Source organism: Protopterus annectens, chromosome 1.part1, assembly GCF_019279795.1.
Source record: "Protopterus annectens isolate FY-2018-M chromosome 1.part1, PAN1.0, whole genome shotgun sequence".
In the NCBI taxonomy this organism is placed as follows: domain Eukaryota; kingdom Metazoa; phylum Chordata; order Ceratodontiformes; family Protopteridae; genus Protopterus; species Protopterus annectens.
Genome location: NC_056726.1, coordinates 1,774,438,029 through 1,774,451,269, shown reverse-complemented (window position 1 = coordinate 1,774,451,269; position 13,241 = coordinate 1,774,438,029).

Below are 13,241 nucleotides of genomic sequence, written 5' to 3'. Positions count from 1 at the left end.
CTAATTTGCTTGTTTAGGTTGAGGAGGGCGCTGTTCCAGTTCTGGGATCTCACTTTTGTATTTTTAGACAGCAGCTTCTTATGTTTATTGTATAATTTATTAATGCTAGACATCCACCAGAATGGTTTGTTTTTTTCTTGGGGATCTTGCTTTAATGCTATTTGGAACAGTTGTGTCTATACATTTGTGTAGATGTTTATACAGGGCATCAGAGTATACTGTGATATAGCTGCCAATGCCATCTGTGGAAACTGGAGCTTGGAAGTCAATTATACCTTCCCTTAGGAGGGTATACTTAGCCTTGGTGAAGTTTTATAGCCTGATTTCTCCTTTGGGCAGTTCTGATGCTATTGCTGCTTCAAAAATGACTGATTTATGGTTAGATTTAATCAGTGCAGGCCCTACACTTAAGGCATTGCACTGGTGATTCATATTGATGAGGACCAGGCCTAGAATATGAGAGCCCCTTGTGGGGTGGTGCACTATTTGTTCCAGGGCATTTGAGTTAACAAAGTCCAGGAACTTTTGTGAGTGTGTTTGGGCTTGTATAAGTTTCCCAATTAATGGAAGTATAGTTGAAGTCACCCATGACTAGGGTGTTACGTTGCACTTTGATTGCCCCAAGTAGGTTTAAATAAGCTGTGTGGGCATTATGGTCCATAGAAGGGGACCTGTAACCAATGATGACTTGAGGAGGGGGGTCTTACCCATGGCAATTTGGACTTCGAGTAGCTCCATAGAGTTTCTTGTCTAACCAGTCTAGAGGGGTAATTATCTTCAATGAAGATAGATACTCCACCTCCTTTGGTTCTCACATTTTCAATTAGTGGTGTGAAAGTGTAGAAGGCATTGTAGCCTTGTAAGGCTGGAATACTTTCTGCAGCCTTTAGACAGATTTCTGTGATTGCACAGGTATTAACATCTTCCAGGGAAAGGAGTGTTTACAGGGAGTGTAGTGTTTGATTTAAACTCCTCACACTTACCAGCATGACCCTTAGTTTATTTGTGTTTGATACTTTCACATTGGGAGTTTTGTTGTTGTGACCTTGCCTAAAAAGCCATTATGGAGGAGGCAAGTGCCTTAGCCAACAACCAAAAGCCTAGAGGTGCCAGGTGAAGACCATCTCTGGCAAAGCAGCATGGTCTATCCACCATGTTGTCCAGGCTGACTGGAATTGGATGCCCTTAGAACAAAACCAGAAACTAAGCCAATTATTGAAGTCAATCATTTTCTGCTGGATCTCCTTAGAACAAAAAAAACAGAAACTAAGCCAATTATTGAAGGCAATCATTTTCTGTTCATATAGTGATATCATCTTAGGCGAGGGTAAAATGTTGCTCAAAGCTAAGGACATACCTGCCTGGGACACATATTCAGAGAGCTCAATCATGTCTCTCTTCATATAGTCCACAGAGGTACAGCTCAAGTTTTTCACACCAACACAAACTATGGTGGAGTCATAAAGGTACTTGTTGAGAGACTTGAGTGCATGTGTGATCTGGCGAATCCTTGCACCAGACAGGCAGCTGACCGTAACCTTCTCCTTGTTCAGCCTGGTGAGTGGGGTGTCCATATGTCTCACTATAGAGTCAGCTACAACTGAAACATTTCTGCATTGCCTTAAAGGCTTATTTGGTGAGACACAAGTGTTAGTGTTTTTATATCTATTAGGTGCCTTGGGTGTTGTGTTAGGTGTAGCATATTTGTGTTTTGGAGGAACATCTGCATATGAAGGTTTATGTGTTGGGTGTATATTATGAATAGGAGTCATACTGTGTGAGCTGGCAACCTGTTTAGTATTGCTGTTCTGAGCACAAGCGAGCAGAGATTCCAGATCCTTAGTGTGGGAGCATCTCCTTGAGTACTTGAGTGATTTGAGACTACGGGATTGTCAGTGTACATGAGGCAGTTGCTCATAGGAGAGTACAATTAAAAACAGCAACATGAGTTGTTGAAAATATTTGAGAAAAAACTCATTAGTCTTATTAATTGTTACATAGATTAGTATGAGATAAAAGAGACCTGGGACAGTTCTAATAAGAAATGTAATAGCAATATTAAAGATTACATGACTAGAAACAGTGAGGGGAAACTGAGTGATGCCTTAGTAAGAGAGATGGTGTTTGTATTATGGTTATAAAAGGAAGAAGGGTGGAGAAAAAAGGAGATTATATGAAGAGTGCAGGGTAGGGTGTCTTCAAGTAGCTTAGGTGAGTAGGGAGAGAAGAGAAAGAGGTAGAGGAAAGTCTGCAGAGATGAAGTGGATAAGATAAGGTAGTGGGAAAAACAAAAGAAAGGAGTGGAGTAGGAGGCTGGAGATGGTTGAGGTGTGACTTTGGTTGAAGGGGGTGACTGAGGTATAGTGAGTAAGTTTAGACAGGATTGACACAGGAGCAGGTCCTTGATTTTGTAAAGTATTCTTTTAGGGAGCATTTAAAGGTGGGTAGGTTACAAATAGTTTTGGTGGTTACAGGTAGGGAGTTCCATTTTTTTTGCTAGTGAATATGAGTATAGGCTTTGTCCAGGTGATTTATTTGGTTTATTTATGGTGAGAAGTTGTTTGTCTGGTAAAGGTTCGTATTTTTTTGTGGAATGTTACCATTATTTATCTTCAGAACAGGAGATTACCTTCTCCATTAGTGAATGCGGGTATACATATATATCCATAAGGCTGCTGAACTTGAATGCCAGGCATGACAGCGAATAATTAGATCAATATGCCACTTGCTGTGAAATATCATCTATAGTAACCACTCTGGCAAATTTCTTCAGTAACTGGTACAGTTAGCCTGATTTCTTATGCTGTTACTTCCTGAATGTGCAATAGTTAGGATCGGTCACCACGCTATACATGTGCAATATGAGCATCAGAATGTATCATAATACAACTGATGAAGTGCAATATCAAAGCAATCATAATGTGAAATCATAGTATTTGTATTACCTACTAGTATAATATTGTCTAATGTCTTCCTGTCCTATTGTGCTAATTTATTGTGTTATTAATATTTCAATTATTACTGTATGTGCATTAGTCTTACTATCACTCAAACTATGTGTTCATTGTTATGTTTTGCATGGGGACCAAAGTAATGTAATTTCGTTCAGCTTGCACTGCTGCGTATATCTGATCAAGAATAAAGTTTACCTTATTGAGACTTTGACTTTGACCTGTCCCATATTTCCAGTTCCATAACAGTGCACTTCTTCCTCACCTAGAGTACATAAATGACATTTTTCAGTCCATGTCATGCTTTATTCAAACCCAAGAGGCTAATACTCTTTCAGCAGGTCTGATTCCATATTAGTGCTTTCCCTGGCAACAGCCTCACATTGACTTATTACTTCCCAGGCATATGCTTTTTCTCCAAAGTCCATTTCCCCATTTGTTTGCTGACCATTGAGGGATCCCCAATTGCACTCTAGCTTATTAATTTCTTAGTGGTGAGGGAATCTCTTCAGATCCCCTATGTCAAGAGTCATATGAATGGGCCATCATTCAGGCATTTATCATGGAATTATTCTAGCATTGAAAGATACTACTATATAAAAGGTCTAATCACTCCACTTTGGTGGTGACATGGGCACCTACATCCTCATAGGGACCACCTGTTCCCTTCTATTACTGTGTGTGTGTGTGTGTGTGTGTGTGTGTGTGTGTGTGTGTGTGTGTGTGTGTGTGTGTGTGTGTGTGTGTGTGTGTGTGTGTGTGTGTGTGTGTGTGTGTGTGTGTGTGTGTGTATGATCATTTACATAGCCAACAAAATCTAATTGCTAGCTTGAGTGGCCATATACTCATTTCCCTTGCACTCATTTGCCCATTTCTACCCATTTGCCTCCTCCCCTTTCCCTCTCAAGCAGTGGTTTCAGCAGGAGATGCTGCATGAGTCAGCTAGGATCCACCTCCTCCACTCCCCTCAGGATGGGCACACTCTTTCCCCTGCCATGCTAACAAATACTCAAGGTACAAATAGAACCTCATAGTCAAGGCTTTATCCTTTTCTGCCACTAGAGTAACATCCCAAATATATGCTTTCACTAGCTACAAAGAATGTAATATTTTATCTCTTTGTCTGTGAATTATAATGTGTTCTAGCACAATGTTGGGATTAATAAAGTCTATATGAATGCTCTGTGGACAAGTGCCTCTTGACTTGGTGAGGAATACACAGTGAACTGTAAAGAAGAATAAGTGCTGGGGGACAGTCTAGAAAGATAATGCAAGACAGCATCAGATGTTAGGTAGGTAGATTTACTGAGACAAAATCCATGCCTACAACAGACCGTAATCCACTTTCATGATATCTTAACATACATGAATTCATCAGTTTGACTAGTATGGGCATTGTAAAAACAAATAAATAGCTTCATATTGCAATTCCTGTTTGTATTACACTAACTTATTACTGGCTGCAGTTTCTCTAAATATTAAATCATTATTGTATAACTTGTATCTGTTCTTAAACAATGGTTTCATATTATGTCAAATTTGGTATAATTATTTAAACTGTAGTTGTTTTTTCATCACTTTTAAAGATTGAAAAATTATTGTTAAAATGTTTTGTAACACTTTGGAGCTTTTCTCCCTGGGCCGCCACTGAAAATGGGCTCCCACCCAGTCAGATTTTCCTGGTAATCAAAGGCCAATACATAAATAAATAAATAAATAAATAACTAAATAAATACACAAACAAATAAATAAATAAGTAAATATCTTTCTTTTTATTTCCTGGAGCTGTATGAACAAGTGCCAAATATCTCAGGTTGACCTTTATGTGCCAAATCTTCTTGTACTCATTAGAGGTTTGATAAAGGCTGTTTGTTTTGTAGTTGCAGCATACAGTGTTGGTAGGTTTTGTAGGGGGGGTTGGTTTGGCATAACAGTTAAGGTATTCACTTCACAGACACAAAGTACAGGCTTTGATTCTGACCACAGAGTTAATGGCTAGGCTTAAAATGCCCCTTCAGGGTAGTTAGCTTAGCATTCACCTATGTTCCTATGATTGTAATATAATCCAATAAGATCCAAATAAGTCTTATTTTGCTGAAACTGTCTCAAATAACAGTGCTGATGATCTGAACCAAACAGTAACTAAAAATTGCAAACTGAAAATTCAGACTTCTGTAGCTCTGAAGAATAAATTATAGTGGGCCGGATTCACGATGGCTTGCACAGAGTCTACGAGTAGAGTAAGACTCCATGCAGCCATCATGTCCAACGAGCGATCCACAAACAGCCTGTTGGGGCATGTAAGAGAGCTCGTAACACGTCTCCTACACGGAGAGGGCTGTGATATGCAAATTACCTCACTTGCAGCCGAAAGGCATGCAAATGAGGTAAATTTGCAATCTAGGAAGCAGAAACCTGTCCGAGTAGGAGATGTGTTAGCTGCAGAAATGTACTCAGTTGACAACTGAGTACCGTTCTGCAAATAGCACAATGGAGCCTTGTCAGCTCCAAATAAAGGTTTCATATGGTTGAGAAAGCATGCCAATGGCATTGGAAAGTTTCCCTGATGCAAAATTAAAATAAAAATATTTTTTTTTCCGGCGATTTCCGATGTTTAAGCGTAGCGCAGCGCCGCGCAAACGGGGGCGCTATAAAAATCATAAAATAAGGCAATAAATGCCACAAACATGGAATATATGACAATTTTCAAATGTCAATGTAAGGGAATAGCAGGCTGAAGACAACATGGCCACCGAGTAGGGGTTGCTAAGGGAAGAAGTCCAGTCTAAGACATGTAACCAAGCATTAGTAGGCAATCCTATGTAAATGAGTGTTAGGATAGTGAATCGCACTTTTACATAGCAAATGAGCACAGGCAGTGAAGTGTAGGAGTAGGATATGGGGAGGAACAGAGTAGGAGATAGGTGACATCACAAGGGGGTATGTATGAAAGTAGTGCAGCTCATTGGAGGACAGTGGCATCTGTTAGGTGTCAGTTAGACATCATGGAAAGAGGTGTGTCAACAGGTAGGCTAGGGAAAGCCAAGAAATGGAAGATGTATACTGTGGATAACACCAAAGTTTCTTGCTGAGCGAATATGTGCGCATGTGCGCGCCTGTAAACTTGAGTAAGACAGAGTGCGCGTGTGGAAGCGTGAGTGTGCGCGTTTAAGCCGGAGTAAGCATGTATAAGGCTGTTTAAAGACCTGTAAGTGCATTTCCGCTGGTGCGCATGCGTTTTAACCCGAATAAGCAAGTTTTAGTCCGTCTAAGCATGTATGCGCATGTGTGAGCTGCTGTGAGCATGTTTGCACTTGTATGCACGTCGCTCCCCCTGAGGAAACAGAAAGGAAAAAGGAAGCACAACAAATAGCAGGAAGCTACCAGGTGATACTAGTAGAGCTAGCAGGTGAAAACAATCAAAATCAGGCAATAACACAGGCAGAGCACTAGCCTAGCCCAGCCCAGCACTTAAAACTCTGCAAACAATAGTGCAGTTTGTTTCTCACAAGAGACACTGAAACATTGGAGTATGCTACTAGAAGTGAAAACTGAAAAAGCTTCACTCAGACAAAAAATGCTAGGGGCTGTCATTGCTGTTATAAGACGACATATGCAACATGCTGAGGGTGGTGACAATGCAAATGCTGCCAGACAACCCACAGTGAGGAGACGGAGAAGAGTGTACAGGCCCAGGGTCACCTATTAGGGGTTACATGAGCTGGAGATAGTGGAGTGCTATAGAGTGGACAGAGACCTCCTGCAGCAAATTGTGGAGCTGTGCAGGCCACGCCTCACACACAGAACCAAAAGAGGGGAACCCATCCCAATGGAAACCAAGGTATGTGTTGGCCTAAGAATACTAGCAACAGGTACCTTTCAGAGACCAACTGGTGATATGATGGGGATATCACAGGCATCAGCATCCAGGGTACTGCACCAGTTCCTGGATGCCATGTCAACACATGTCGGTGATCATGTATATTTCCCCAATTCCCGTGAGGTATTGGCCAGCAATATGCGTCTCTTCCAGCAAATAGCAGAATACCCTGAGGTAGTGGGTGCAATAGACTGCATGCATATATGCATCAAAGCACCAGCAGGTGTGTGGGGTAGGGCCTACATTAACCTCAAGGGCTTCCCCTCCATCAACTGCCAAGTCGTGTGTGATGCCCAGGGCATAATAATGAATGTGTGTGCTGGCTGCCCTGGAAGCTACCATGATTCCCATATCTGGCATCTGATGCAGCTGTACCAGGCATTTGCCAATGGGGACATCCCACATGGTCACTTAGTGGGGGATGCTGGCTATGCACTGGAGCCGTGGCTGATGACACCCATCAGAAATGCACACACACCTGAACAAGAACACCATAATGAGGCACATGTACAAAAACGAAATGTAATCGAGCATGTGTTTGGGTTGCTCAAGTCATGGTTCCGGTGCCTAGACACATTATAAGCCTAGCCCAGAGTGTGTGGCTTTTTCCACCCATTTTTTTAAATTTTTTTTTATGCTTTTTTTGAGGTTTCCTATTTATTTCAGTGCTGAGGTTCAAGTCTCTCGAACACGTAGTCGATGGGATTCTAGATTTTTTTCTGGTGCAGCATGTCCATTAATTCGGTTGGACGGGACATTCTCGTCGCACACGCCCTTATCTATAATGCCAGTGGGGGTATTATATCAAGGCTTTTTAGGTCAGGGAGGGCTGTGTGACCACCACCCCTCCTCAATGGCCTTGGTGACTGTGACTAAAGAAATCGACCAGGTTTAGGAGGCAGGATCTCCCAGCCAACAAAGCCAAACTGGGTAGGATCCAGTGTCTGTGGGTCCCCAATATTATTTTATTTATCCATGATGATCCTTTCCATATGATGCTGTGTTTTTTTTGCTTTAGAGGCTCTTACCTGAGCATCTAGCAGAGTCAGGGGGCAGCCTCTGTTAAGGATAGATAGAATATTTTTTGGGGGGGAGAGGAGGGGGGTGAGCACACCTGAAGAACCTGTCCAGCAGCTGTGATGTGGTGTTTTTGTCAAAGCCTTGTGATTATCCTTAGTGTCCTAGCAATTTTTTTCTCTCGAAAGCTGGCCGATTTTTATTTTATGATGTTTTTGGTTTTGCTATGCAGTCAGAGATTCATCTGGTGGAGCTTTGCAATACTCACCAACTACATGTACCCAAATTATCATGGTATGTGCTATGCTACATAATATGATCCTGTGAAAACAGCTACAACAGGACCAGCATAGGCCTGGGCCAAACAGCCCCCCAGCAGTGCTAAGGCCATCACAGGCAGAGCGTGACTCGGAGGAGGAACAACCTGAGCCTGCCCCAATAGGTAGACGGAGGCATGCCCAGTATGCCCTGGCCTTGGCAAAGAGGCAATGCATAGCACATACACTGGCTCAGTAGGAACCCTGGAAATGATACCTCTCTCTGACTCGCACATATAGTAAAAGGGATGCCTAACTTGACACTACCTGTTGCCAAACATGTATAGGGAGTGCAGTATGCGCATCCGACATAGGCAGCCCTGCAGCAACACCTGAGGCATGATTGCCATGTGTTAAGCAATGTAAGGTAGTGCTAAACAGCATTTACCACCATGTTGTATATGCAAACTTGATGACCTTCAGTAGCATCCTACCCTCACCAAACATGAGACCACAATATGAAGACAAGATGATCAATTACAACAATTGGCTTAAGTATTGGTGTCAGTGAAAGGGGATTCAATGCCTATCAGCCTGGGATGAGATGCTCGACAAGACATGATGCTTTGCTAGGGATGGATTTCACCTATCACCTGTGGCCTATTGGATATTGCCAAAGGCTCTTGTCATCCCATAGTGCCTTTTCTATGTAAGGCTCAAAACACAAACCCACCTGCATAGGTATCACAAGGGATAAGAAAGTATAAGTAATGCTACTCAATGCCAGAAGTCTAAACTGCAAGATGCATGCACTCCAAACACTCAAACCTGGTTCAAGGCTCCCAAGAGCACCCTAGCATTCACAGCTACACCTCATACCATGCTTTACAGCTGCAAAACATGGAACAAACTACAAAAGGAGGTTGAGTATCAATATTTGTCAAAGATATCCACACCCCCAGGTTGGTGACACAGCATGAAGCATCAGAGACTACCCATGTGTAACCAACAGTGGGTAAAACCGCCTTCCAGTTCATAGCCTGCTACAGACCACCCTCCTAAACCCAGGAACCACACTTGGCCAACTGGACAACACATGAAAATATGAAGATCTCCCCAAACACCATCATATTGGGTGGCTTCAACTACCCAAACATACACTGGGAGCATTACCCTAGCTCCAACACCCTAGGCCAAAGGTTCCCAGAATTTATAAACCAAAATGCTATGGAACAACTTGCTACCACTCCCACAAGAGGGGAAAACATACTGGACCTGATCATCACCAACATGGGGACTCTATGCCCAGGACCAGAAGTGTATCCCTCACTGGTACGATCACACCAGATAGTAATCTCACTGGATATTCACATCCCATCCCCAGCCCATGGCCAGAAAACCACAGTAAAAAATGTTCACTAAAGCATATGTCACACACCTCAAAACTGAGGTGGAATGCTTCACAGCCCCTGTGTCTGTGGAAAATATGGCCCAGACCTCATAACCCTTTATAAACACATTCTATGAACACCGTCAGGAATGCATGGATCATGCAATCCCAAATAAAACCAAGACCCAATCCTCCAAAGGCAGGCATCCTGTTTGGTGGACCCCAGCCATAAACAAACCATACAATACAAGGAGGAAGCTACTATATGATAGATCCAAATCACAAAAAGGGAAGCCATCTCTGACCAGTATTATTAAAAAACAACGTCCACACATAAAACTGTCTAAGGCCATCTGTGAGATAAAAATCGTACAGGACACCAAGGATAATCACAAGGCATTCTTTACTTATTGTAGGAACCTGTGTGGGAATCCCCAGGTATGTTCAGAATTAGTCCAAAATGACAAACAATACAACAAACCCACAGACATTGCCAACATCCAAGCTGACAGGTTCAGTGCAAACTTCTCCCCCCCTCCCCACCAAAAGGGCAAATATCTATCCCAGCAGAGTGCTGTCCCCCTGACATCACAGGTGCACAGGTAGCAGCCGGCCTCTCCAAAGCAAAACACACAGCATCAATGGGACCAGACGGTGTCCTGGGCTGTGTCCAACATGAACCACAAGCAGAATTGAACACACACATAAAACCACTGTTCAGTGTCAGCCTTAACACACGATATGTACCCAAAGAGCAGTGTACAGCAACAGTGGACCCTCTCCACAAAGGTGGTGCCTCAATGGATACTGCAAACAATCGCCCCAGAAGCCTGACTAGGTTGGTCTGCAAAGCTATGGAAAGGATCATCATGGACCTCAGAAATAAACATATTGGGGACACACAGACACTGGATCCTACCCATTTTGGCTTTGTTAATGGCAGATCCTGCCTCTTAAACCTGGTTGAGTCATTTGAAACAGTCACCAAGGCCATTGATGAGGGGATGGTGGTCCACACAGCCTACCTGGACCTTGCAAAAGCTTTCCATACAGTACCCCACTTGGTCATCATAGATAAGATCACCAGCTTCAATAGAAGCCCCTATATCAGTAGATGGGTTGCAAAATGGCTCAAGGACAGAACCCACATGGTCTGAAATGCTGGAGCCATGTCAGACCACAAACCAGCTACAAGTGGCATCCCACAAGGCTCAGTCCTGGGACCTCCCTTGTTTGGTATATATTTCTCAGAGGTACAGGCCATCACAGAAGGACAGTTAGTGAACAAGTTTGTAGATGACTGCAAACTGGGCACCATAATCAACCCTCCAGCTGACACTAGCATCCTACACAAGGGCCTCATGGAAACAGACAACTGGTGCCAGAGCCATGTCCTCAAGCTAAACACAAAACAGTGTATAGTCCTCCCCTGTGTCAAAAACTAAGTGTCCACAAATTACTACATATGTGGTAACCCATTAAGTATGGAAGAAGTGATAAGGGACCTGGGGACCCAAGTTGATAGCAATCTCACATTCGACAACAATGTGGCCAAAGTGTTCAGAGAAACATTTCATATAGCCCACCTAATCATGAAGGTAATCACATGTACATCAGTGGAGGTCATTGTGCCTCTTAACTCATCCCTCATCAGGCCCATAATTGAGTACAATGCCCCTTGTAGGATGTACCTTTTCAGACACCTGCAGCAGCTGGAAAGACCACAAAAGTACCTCACCAGGATTATCAAAGGGCTCAAACACGTGCCAGTCACTGCCCAGTTAAAGAAACTGCAGCTCCACTCAGTGGCATGCTGCCTGCCCAGAGGCAATCTGTGCCAGATGTATAAAGCCATGTCCAACCTGGAATCAATGGACATGCTGCACCTTGGAAAATCAGAATCCCATCAAGCTATGCGCTCAAGAGACCTGAACCTCAGGACTGAAATAAATAGGACATGATGGAGTGACAGATCCATAATCCAGAGGCTCCCCCCACTCTTGAGTAAACTCCCACTCCAGGTTAGCCAGAGTCCCTCATTGACTCTCTTCAAGAGGAATCCTGATGAGTGGATGGGAGATTGTAGGTTTACCCTGGGTATCACTTCTATGTCACTGTTAGCCAGAGGCACAGTATACTAACCATGAAAAATGTAATGGCAAACTCCACTTACAATGTGTGTTGAAAGCCAAACACACTCTGGCTAGGATTATAAATGTCCTAGGGCAGATAGCCTAGTATGAACCTATGAACAGAATCACACACACCAAGTAGTACAACTGTGGTCACTGTGGAGTAATGTTTGCCAATGTCCACCCAAGTTGGTGAATACACAGTAATGTTGGACAAGCCTGGTTTAAGTACGCCATAGCTGAACAAAATGCAACATGCTCATAGTTGCCCAACTGGCCCTTAACTAGTCTGGTCTGCTCAGTATGAGCATTTACAGCAGTGATGGGACTCAAACCCATGATACTGTGCACCATAATGGAAGTACTGAACCACTACACCATGACAGTATTGCAGTGTTCAGCCACTATGAGAGAATGTTGCCAAGTCTTTGCAAACTATCCCATGGAAACCCTGCAAGCACAGCATAATCCCTGTTGAGTTATGACACAAAGGAGTCTGGCAGTAAGAACACAACATGACTTCCAACACACACAGTATTAATGTCAATATTGGTCATGTTCACACACAACCACAAATGTAGTGGACTTCAGATCACAACATATGAAAAGGTCACACTGGGCATGCTCACACACTTGGATAAATGAGACACATGTCAGGCAACAAACCATGGAAAGCCTGAACTGGGCATGCTCACACACTTAGGCCATGTCTGAGTATAGCAGTCAGTCACACATATCTGGCAGTTGCATGTGTTAAGCCAGGAACCTCCCACAATCCAGCAATCCACCCTGTGCACACAGTTAAATGACAACAGACACATATATTAATATAACGGAACCATGTCATGATCAAACATGTTACCACACATTGTTCACAGAAACTGTGAAAGCTATGACAATAAAGACCTGCAAACAGTAGCAGCAACAAATATTGTGCATCCCAAACATAAACATAGGTGCAGAGGTGAATACTAGGCTGTCTGCCCTGGGGAATTCATAAACCTAGGCAGAGTGTATTTGGGGTCTGCCTCCCCAGTAGAGTAGCCTACTGTGCCTCTGTAAAGTAGGTCACAGAAGGCACCCTTTAAGGCTACTTTGCTGTGCCTCTGTCAAGCAGGGACACAGTGGAGATCCCAGGGGTGAATATGCAATTTCCTATCCATGCGGCTGTATTTTGCTGGAAGAGGGTTGGTGAGTGGCTATGTCTAACTTTAATTGGGATTCAATTGTTACCTTTGCTGCCATGTGCCGCAGTGTGTGTATGTCTGCAATTCTTTGTGAAAAAATGGCCATTTTGAAGACTGGGATAGCACACTAAAAGATGTACATTCTTCTTTGGAAGCTTTTATTTATGTATTTGGTTAAGTTACATCTATTTTAAATGTTAAATACATAAGTAATTAATTTGAAATGATGTTTAACCAATCACTGCAAAGAGAGATGTATTTAAACTGTGGCATATGAGTGCTATTGCTATTTTACAAAGTCTGAAGAAGCCTATTGGCGAAAGTGCTCACTTTTTTGTCGTTTTGGAATAAAATCATGTGATTTTACAAACCTGGACTGTTTTGTTACATCTCCTGATAGTAGTGGAGTGTCAGCGTATTGGAACTT